Here is an 8,322-nt window from a genome sequence, read left to right on the forward strand (position 1 = left end):
TTCATCCTTTTACCTGTGGATGTTCAGTCTTCCCAACACCATTTGTTGAAAAGGCTCTCCTTTCCACAGTAAGAATTCTTAGCAAACCTGACAAGATCAGTTGCCCACGTGTGTGAGAGTTTATCTGGGGGCTCTCTATTACTTTCTCTTCACTTCTATGTCTCTTTTGATGCCAGTACTGGACTGTTTCAGTTACTGTAGCTTTGTAATATATTTTTAAATCAGCAAATAATGCCTCTAACCTTGTTCTTCTTCCTGAAGATCGCTGTGACTATTCTGGTCCTTTTCTGGTTCCATATGAATTTTAGGATTGTTTTTTCAATTTCTGAAACAAAGGTGCTGTTGATATTTTGATGAGAACATCAATTCTGAACATCATTTGTGTAGTATGGGCAATTTATTTTTATTAGCTTTTTTGAGATACAATGGACGTATAACACTGTTTAAGTTTAAAGTGTACAATGTGTTGATTTGATCTGTGTCTATATTGTGAAATTATTACCACAATAAGGTTAGTTAACATATACATCACTTCAAAAAGTTACCTTTTGTGTGTATGTGTTATGAGAACTTCTAAGATCTACTCTCTTAGCAACCTTCAAGTATACAATAGAATATTGTCAACTATAGTCACCATGTTGTACGCTAGATCCCCAGAACTTCCTCACTTTTTATTGAATGTCTATATCCTTTGACCACCTTCACCCATTTCCCTCAATACACTGCCCCTGGCAGCCACTTTTCAACTGTCTGTTTCCGTGAGTTTATTTATTTATTTTTTTAGGTAAGCTGTTTTCAGTGAGGAAGATTGGCCCTCAGCTAACATCTGTTGCCAATCTTCCCCATTTTTTTCTTTTTTCTCGCCAAAGCCATGTGCTGGGGCACATGGTTGTATATCCTAGTTGTAGGTCATTCTAGCTCTTCTTTGTGGCATGCATCCAGGTTCTGAGCCCGTGAACCCTGGGCTGCCAAAGTGCAGCGGGCAAACTTAACCACTCAGCCATGGGCCAGCCCCTATGAATTCATTTTTTTTTTAGATTCTACATATAAGTGAGATGATATAGTATTTGCCTCTCTCTATCCGACTTATTTCACTGACCATAATGCCCTCAAGTTTCATATATGTTGTTGCTACAAATTGCAGAATTTCCTTCTTCTTAATAGATGAATAATATTCCATTGTATATATTTGCCACATTTTGCTTATCCATTCATCCATTGAAGGATAATTAGGTTGTTTCCATGTCTTGGCTGTTGTGAGTAATGCTGCAATGAACATGGGAGTGCAGTTTATCTGGTAGCATCTATGGGCAGATGGGGCTATCAGGGTCTGTAGTTGGACAAGGCTCTCCTCATGCTCTGAGGTTGGGGAAGGTGGGGTGCCACGAGCTGAGCTCCATGGATGGGTGGGCCTCTAGCTGTGCCTTCCAACCCAATGATGCTGCTGCCTGTACCCTGTGCTCATGCATGGTTGTAGGTTGGTCCTCACAGTTGGACAAGGCCTCAGGCAGTGCTCTGAAATCAGGTTGGGTCATAAGCCATTCTCCTGGTTAGGCAGGGCTGCAGAGTTGACTTTGTGATCAAGGAGGTCACTGGCTGTATTCTGCTATTGGGCTAGTTCACTGGACTGGTTATCTGGGAAGGTGTGGCCCCCAGAATAACCCCAAGGTTGTGGAGGGCTTGAGACCATGCTCCACCATGGGGAGGGTCAGCGTCTAGAATCCCTGATTGGGTGGGGCCTGAGGTTATGCTCCAAGATTCAGCAGCATCCCTGGTGGGGCTTCCTGCCTGGGCAAGGCTTAAGACTGTGTTCAGCAACTGGGTGAGGCTGACAGCTGGGTTCCACTGCCAGGTGGAGCTTCAGGCTGGGTTCCACAGCTCAACATGCCATAGGTTGGGCTCTGAGGCTTCTCTGGGTCACTGTTCAGGCTCTGTGGTTGCACGAGCTGTAGGCTAGGCTCAACTGTTTGACAGGGCTGCTGGCTTCACTCTCTGTCTGGATCTGCCATAAGATGTGCCCAAAGCTGCTTCCGGGTGCCAGAGGGGTGGGACTGGAGGTTATGCTCAGCCATTGGGAGGGAATTCAAATTTGCTCTCTTGCCCTGGCAGAACCATAAAATGAGTTCCACAGCTCATTGAAACTCAGTTTAATCACATAAGTCAAATTATATTCCACACCTATTGTTGACATTTTCGCTCTCGCCTATAAAGTAAAAAACCTCCAGCTGACTCACATCCTTGCCAATACCTGCTTTTCTTTCTATTTTGCCAGTGAAATTGACATATGATTTTCTCTCACTGTTCTCTTCATTATCACTTCTGTTGTTAATGAGTTTGAACGTATTTTTATATCTTTATTGGCCATATGTACCTCCTCTTGTGAAATGCTTGAACATGCCTTTTGACCATTTTTTCTCTTCATGGATTTTCTTTTTTTTTTTCTTGAGGAAGATTAGCCCTGAGCTAACATCTACTGCCAATCCTCTTTTTTTTTGCTGAGGAAGACTGGCCCTGAGCTAACATCCATGCCCATCTTCCTCTACTTTATATGTTGGACGCCTACCACAGCATGGCTTGCCAAGCAGTGCCATGTCTGCACCTGGGATCCAAACCAGCCAACCCCAGGGCCGCCGAAGCAGAATGTGCTAACTTAATCGCTGCGCCACTGGACCGGCCCCTCCATGGCTTTTCTTTAATATAGGTTTGTACGTGTTCCTCCATGAAGTATTTGTGTTCCATTTCAATTCTTTTTACCATGGCCTAGATTTACAAGGAATTAGAAATAAGACAAAAATCAGGGATAAAAATCAGTTAAGGATTGATTCTAGTGGGTGCTTGCATCATTGAGTTCCTACTCTTGATAAGATTTGTGCCAAGCAGTACATCATTTTACTTGTCAGGTCTTTGAGGTGTTCTATGCAATTTAAAACATTTTATTCCTCACTTTCATTTGCTGTCTTCAAGAGGGTCAGCCTCAATAACTTAGACCAATATTTATGGGATGAAACATATAAAAACCCATAGAGGACACTTTCAGTGATCTTGACCACGTGAGTCTAAAGCAAAATTTTGGTAAATAAGTTATGAAATATTGGAAGTAAATCTGGCATTACATGGCATTACATGGAGGCAAGAAGGAATACAGACTTGGAGTGACATCATCAGGATGGTGGAACAGGAGTTTTCTACCACCTTCCCCCCAAAGAATGCTGATTTTGACAATCACCCTCAGATGAGAATACCTTTATAGAAGTTCAGGAGGCCATCAGAGAAGGTCCAGCACACTGTTGGAGGAATGTAATCTGCGATTGGATGCACCACAGAGGATAAAAGCAAGAGTTCCACTTTACCCATCACCCTTCACTCACGACAGCACACCTCAGTGCCAGCAGAGATCTTCTCAGCCCGCCATTTCTCCAACACATGAAAGCGAGAGCAGATAAGTGCCTGGATTCCTCAGCAGTGTGGGACACTGACAAAGAGCTCACTTCTTTCTCACCTCAGCCAGAACACTGAGGTGAGCTCCATGACTGAGGACAGAGATAGGCTGGAAGAACAGCAAAAAGGACTCTGACCATATCAAAATTGTATGTATCCTACTAGCCATTTTGCAGACTCCATTAGAAAGGCTGCCCATGGGCCACTGGGGACTCCTCACCTGAAGATTTCCCCAAGTGGACACAGGAAACCCCAAAGCTCTGTGTACCTCACTCACACACATCCCCTCTCTGTAAGCAGCTCCTTGTGTGCCCCTAAGGGCAGCGTGGTGTGTGCATTAAAACAGACATATAGACCAATGGAATACAAGAGAGAGGGCAGAAATAAATCCTCACACGTATAGTCAACTAATATTTGACAAGGAGCTGATAGTAGTCAACGGGGAAAGGATAGTCTCTTCAGCAAATGGTGTTGAGAAAACTTAATATTCACATTCAAAAAAATGAAACCAGACCACTATCCTACATAACTCACAAAAATTAACTCTAAATGGAGTAAAGAATTAAGTGTAAGATCTGAAAACTGTAAAACTCTTAGAAGAAACTGGGAAAAGCTCCTTCACGTTGGTCTTGGCAATGATTTCATGGATACGACACCAAAAGCACTGGCAAGAAAAGCAAAAATAAACAAGTGGGACTACGTCAAACTAAAACACTTCTGCACAGCAAAGGAAACCACCAGACAAATGAAAAGGCAGTCTATAGAATGGGAGAAAATATTTGAAAACCATCTATCTGATAAGAGGTTAATATCCAAACTTTATAAGAAATTCATACAACTCAGTTTTTTAACTATAGCAAAAAAACACCAAACAAACAAAGATGAAGAATAACACAATTGAAAAATGGACTAAGGACCTGAATAGAATTTTTCCAAGGAAGACATACAAATGGCCAACAAGTACATGAAAAAGTGGTCAACATCACAAATCATCAGGTGTTTTGTGCCAATCTCAGCCTATCGGTAACCATTGTTGTGTATGGATCAGGCCTTGTAGTTCATATTATGATTGCAAGACACCCTTCAGCAAGAAATATGAGGAAACTTTGAAAAAAAAGTTTAATAGTTACAGGACCTGGATATTACATGGCATACGTGGGGATCACCACAGCCAAGGTCCAATGAAGAGAGAGAGAGAGCAAGCACGGGCCTGGGATTCTGCTTTTATTAGGGTTGAATGTGGGGACCTGGGGTTTCATGGGCTCACTCTTATCTGGTGAATCTAAGACATAGGAGGAGGAATTAAAAGTATGAGAAGAGAAAAAGCCAGCAGCACAAATGGTCAGTTATGGAAACCAACCTAGATCTCTAAAGTAAAGGAGTCTGTGTGGGGAGTGGCCTGGCTCATTATCTAGTCATGTCGCTGACAATGGGTTTGCTAGCGATAGCTCTCATTGAAGTGGACGCCTCAGCAACCAAAGCCTGAGTCAGGCACTTGTATAACAAAAGAAAAGCCAACTGTTAGGGCTTACACTCCATCAGGGAAATGGAAAACAAACCACAATAAAATGTCACCTCACAACTGTTAGAATGGCTTTTATCAACAAGACAAGTGATGGGCACTTAGGCTGCCCTTGGACAGATGAACGGATGAAGAAGATACAGAATACAATGCAATACTGTTCAACCACAAAAAGGATGAAATCTTGCTATTTGTGACAAGATGGATGGACCCTGAGGGGATTATGCTAAGCAAAGTAAGTCAGAGGACAAAAAATACCGTATGATTACACTCATGTGCTGAAGATAAAAATAGCAAACAAAAAAAATAGATACAAAGTACAGATTTGTGGTTACCAGAGGTGAAAGGGTAGGGGGAGGGCAAAAAGGGTAAAGGGGGATATTTGTATGTTGACAGATGGCAACTAAACTTTTGGTGGTGAACATGATGTCATCTATACAGAAGTCAAAATATAATGATGTACATCTGAAATTTATATAATGCTGTAAACCAGTGTTACCTCTGATGAAAAGAATAAGAAGAAGAAGAAGTTTTCACATATTGAGGTAGTGGGAAAGCTGTTACCAAACCAATGGGTTCCCTCCTTGCTTGTTAAATCAGACTCCCCACCAGAAGTAGTTGTCTCACAAAGTAAAGTGTATTTGCCACAAATAGGAGACCATGAGGAATCATTTCCAGAGTCATGGCGTCCCCAAACAAAGGGAAGCAGGGACATTTATTTTGGACGGGGAATGAATAGTCAAAAGGAAGAAACGGTTATTCGCTTGCACAGGCTGAGTTGGAAAACATGCTTCCACATACACTGCAGGTGATGGTAATAAGGCCTAAGCTCCTCCTAGAGAGATCTTAACATTAAAAATAAGGCAAAGGTCGTAGGTGTAGGTCTTGTGGCGAGACTTGGTCTGGCTCAGAGTGGTTGGTGATTGCATCTCCTTGACATAACAAAAGGAAAAAAACAGTTTGGAACAGTTAGATGCTGCCAAACCCACCCCTGAGTTCCTCGGAGTAACCAGGTGGTGACAAAACCAGTCTGGTTTAAACTGGTTTGGCTTAAATCTTGTTTTTCACAGAGCAGACTGATCTATGGGCTCCCATATGTGCATTGTACATCTGCCTCAAACATTTTCCCAAAGAGAAAATATGCTTTTATAGACAGGGGTGTAATATCTCGCACTCTCTAACACGGACACCAGTCCTTCTTTGAAGATAAGCTACTCTTCCCAGAAAACCAAGGTCAAGTTGACCTGCTGTGTACATGCTAAACTGTGGCAAGACATTTCCTTGTGACTTTGGGGGAAAAAGTTGTATTCCTATCATGCTTGATGTGTGTTCTTCGTTCTGAAATGGGATACGACCACGCTGTAAACCATGCTTTCAGGGACTGCTTTATCCTTGTGGAAGAGAGCACTTCCGGAGTAGTCCTCAGCTCAATAAATTACAATCGTTGTTATCTATACATTGGTGATCGATTATTTACGTCAACACCATCTCATCCCCTCCCCATCAAGGGTGCCCTGAGATTGGAGATCAGCTTCAGGATGTGATCCCCGCACCCAGGATAACCACACTCTTGTTTGGGTCGTGCCCATATATTGGGATTAGACACAGAGGTTCCCATCACATTTCAGGGTGGGAGAACTCAATCCTTCCAGGTGTCAGCTCCAATGCCACCATCACCTTGTCCTGCCTCAATTCTGTAAAAAGTCCTAGCACTCAGATATAAGAATCTTTGGGTGTATTTGTGTGATTTCTTGGCCCTCTCTGTGGTGTCCAATATGGGAAGATGCGTGCAGATGTCTCCTTCCCCACTGCTGGCATCCTCATTGGCTGGGGTGGTGTCCAGTTCACATAGACACCCAGCGCATATTGCGAGTAAACAAACAAATGCCATCACATTCTTCATTTCTCTTGAATATCAGAATGTTTTCTTATATTTACTCTTCTTTCAATTTGAAAAAGATTTTTGCCTGACCTCAACCATGATAGGAACATATTATGCAAAGCCTGGATGAACTGGGGTGATTCTGAATGGCTAAGCCTTTGGAGCAGTGGCTATTATCCAGCTATAAAAAAAAAAAAAAAAAAAATCTTGCCTTTGCAACAACTTGGATGCACCCTGAGGGCATTAGGAAATGTGAAATAAGTCAGAGAAAGACAAATACTGTCTTATCTCACTTGTATGTGGGATCTAAAAGAGACTAAACTGTAGAAACAAAAAGTAGAATGGTGGTTGTCAGGGATTACGAGTGGGGGAAATAAACATCTTGGTCAAAGGGTATAAACTTCCAGTTCTAAGATAAATAGGTTCCGGAGATATAATGGAGAGCATCATTCCTACAGTTAATAATACTTTGTCATGTACTTGAAAGCTGCTAAGAGAACAGATCTTTAACTCCTCATCACAAAACAAGATGGTAATTATCTGAGGTAATTTACATGCTAACTAAATTTTTATGGTAATCATTTCATATATATACATGTATCAAATTATCACACTGTACCCCTTAAGCTTAAACAATGTTATATGTCAGTTATCTCACAAAATCTAGGGGGGAAAGGCTGTAAAAGCAGGAGGCGCAGCATGCTCAGGCGGACAAGTGAACGTGTTCTCTGAGGAGCTGTTCTGAGGTCCGATTATATCAATGGCTGTGGGAATTTCCATCAGCTGAGTGAGAACTAACTTGGATCACCTTCCTGGATCCTAAAGTTTACTTTTCATGTCGTTCAACTTGGGAAAATGTACGTCCTCCGATGGTGACTGTGCACTCCTGGTCAATAAACCTCTTAAATTTACCAGGAGAATCATTCCGCACGTGGGAGAGTAATTTGTTGCTCCTCTGTGCACATCAAAGTGATCGCAGTTAACAAGGTCATGGAGACCGCAGGTGACGAGGTGATCCATTGGGAGCAGAAGTCCTGCCATCCTGCCCCTGATATACAGTCTTTCCGGGGCAGATCCAGCCTTTCCAAGATGTCTCACTTGCTTGGGGAAGCTGACTGCCTGTAGGAAGGATTCTGCCACACTCAGCCTGGAGAATGAGAGGGAGGTATGAAGCCCCTTTCCAATATTCCCATTCCCCATTCTAGCTTCCTTACTGAGACCTCCACTTTTTTCAGATTTAAACTTCTGTGAATTTTCTGTTTGATAGAAGTCTATTTTGTCTTCTTTCTCAAATTGTTGTCACTATTTCTCTTTTCCTCCGTATGTTCACTTCTACTGTCTTCGTTCTTTCGTCTCTTTGATTCTTTAGTATCTCTAACAGTTCCCCAATACTGTTTCATTGTCTTCAATCAATTTTGTTTCATTTGAAAACTGTATCCCATTTTCTTCGTGGTATTTTGACTTTTTATTTTATTATTCA

The sequence above is a fragment of the Equus przewalskii genome, chromosome 9, assembly GCF_037783145.1.
Source record: "Equus przewalskii isolate Varuska chromosome 9, EquPr2, whole genome shotgun sequence".
NCBI classification, from domain to species: Eukaryota; Metazoa; Chordata; class Mammalia; order Perissodactyla; family Equidae; genus Equus; species Equus przewalskii.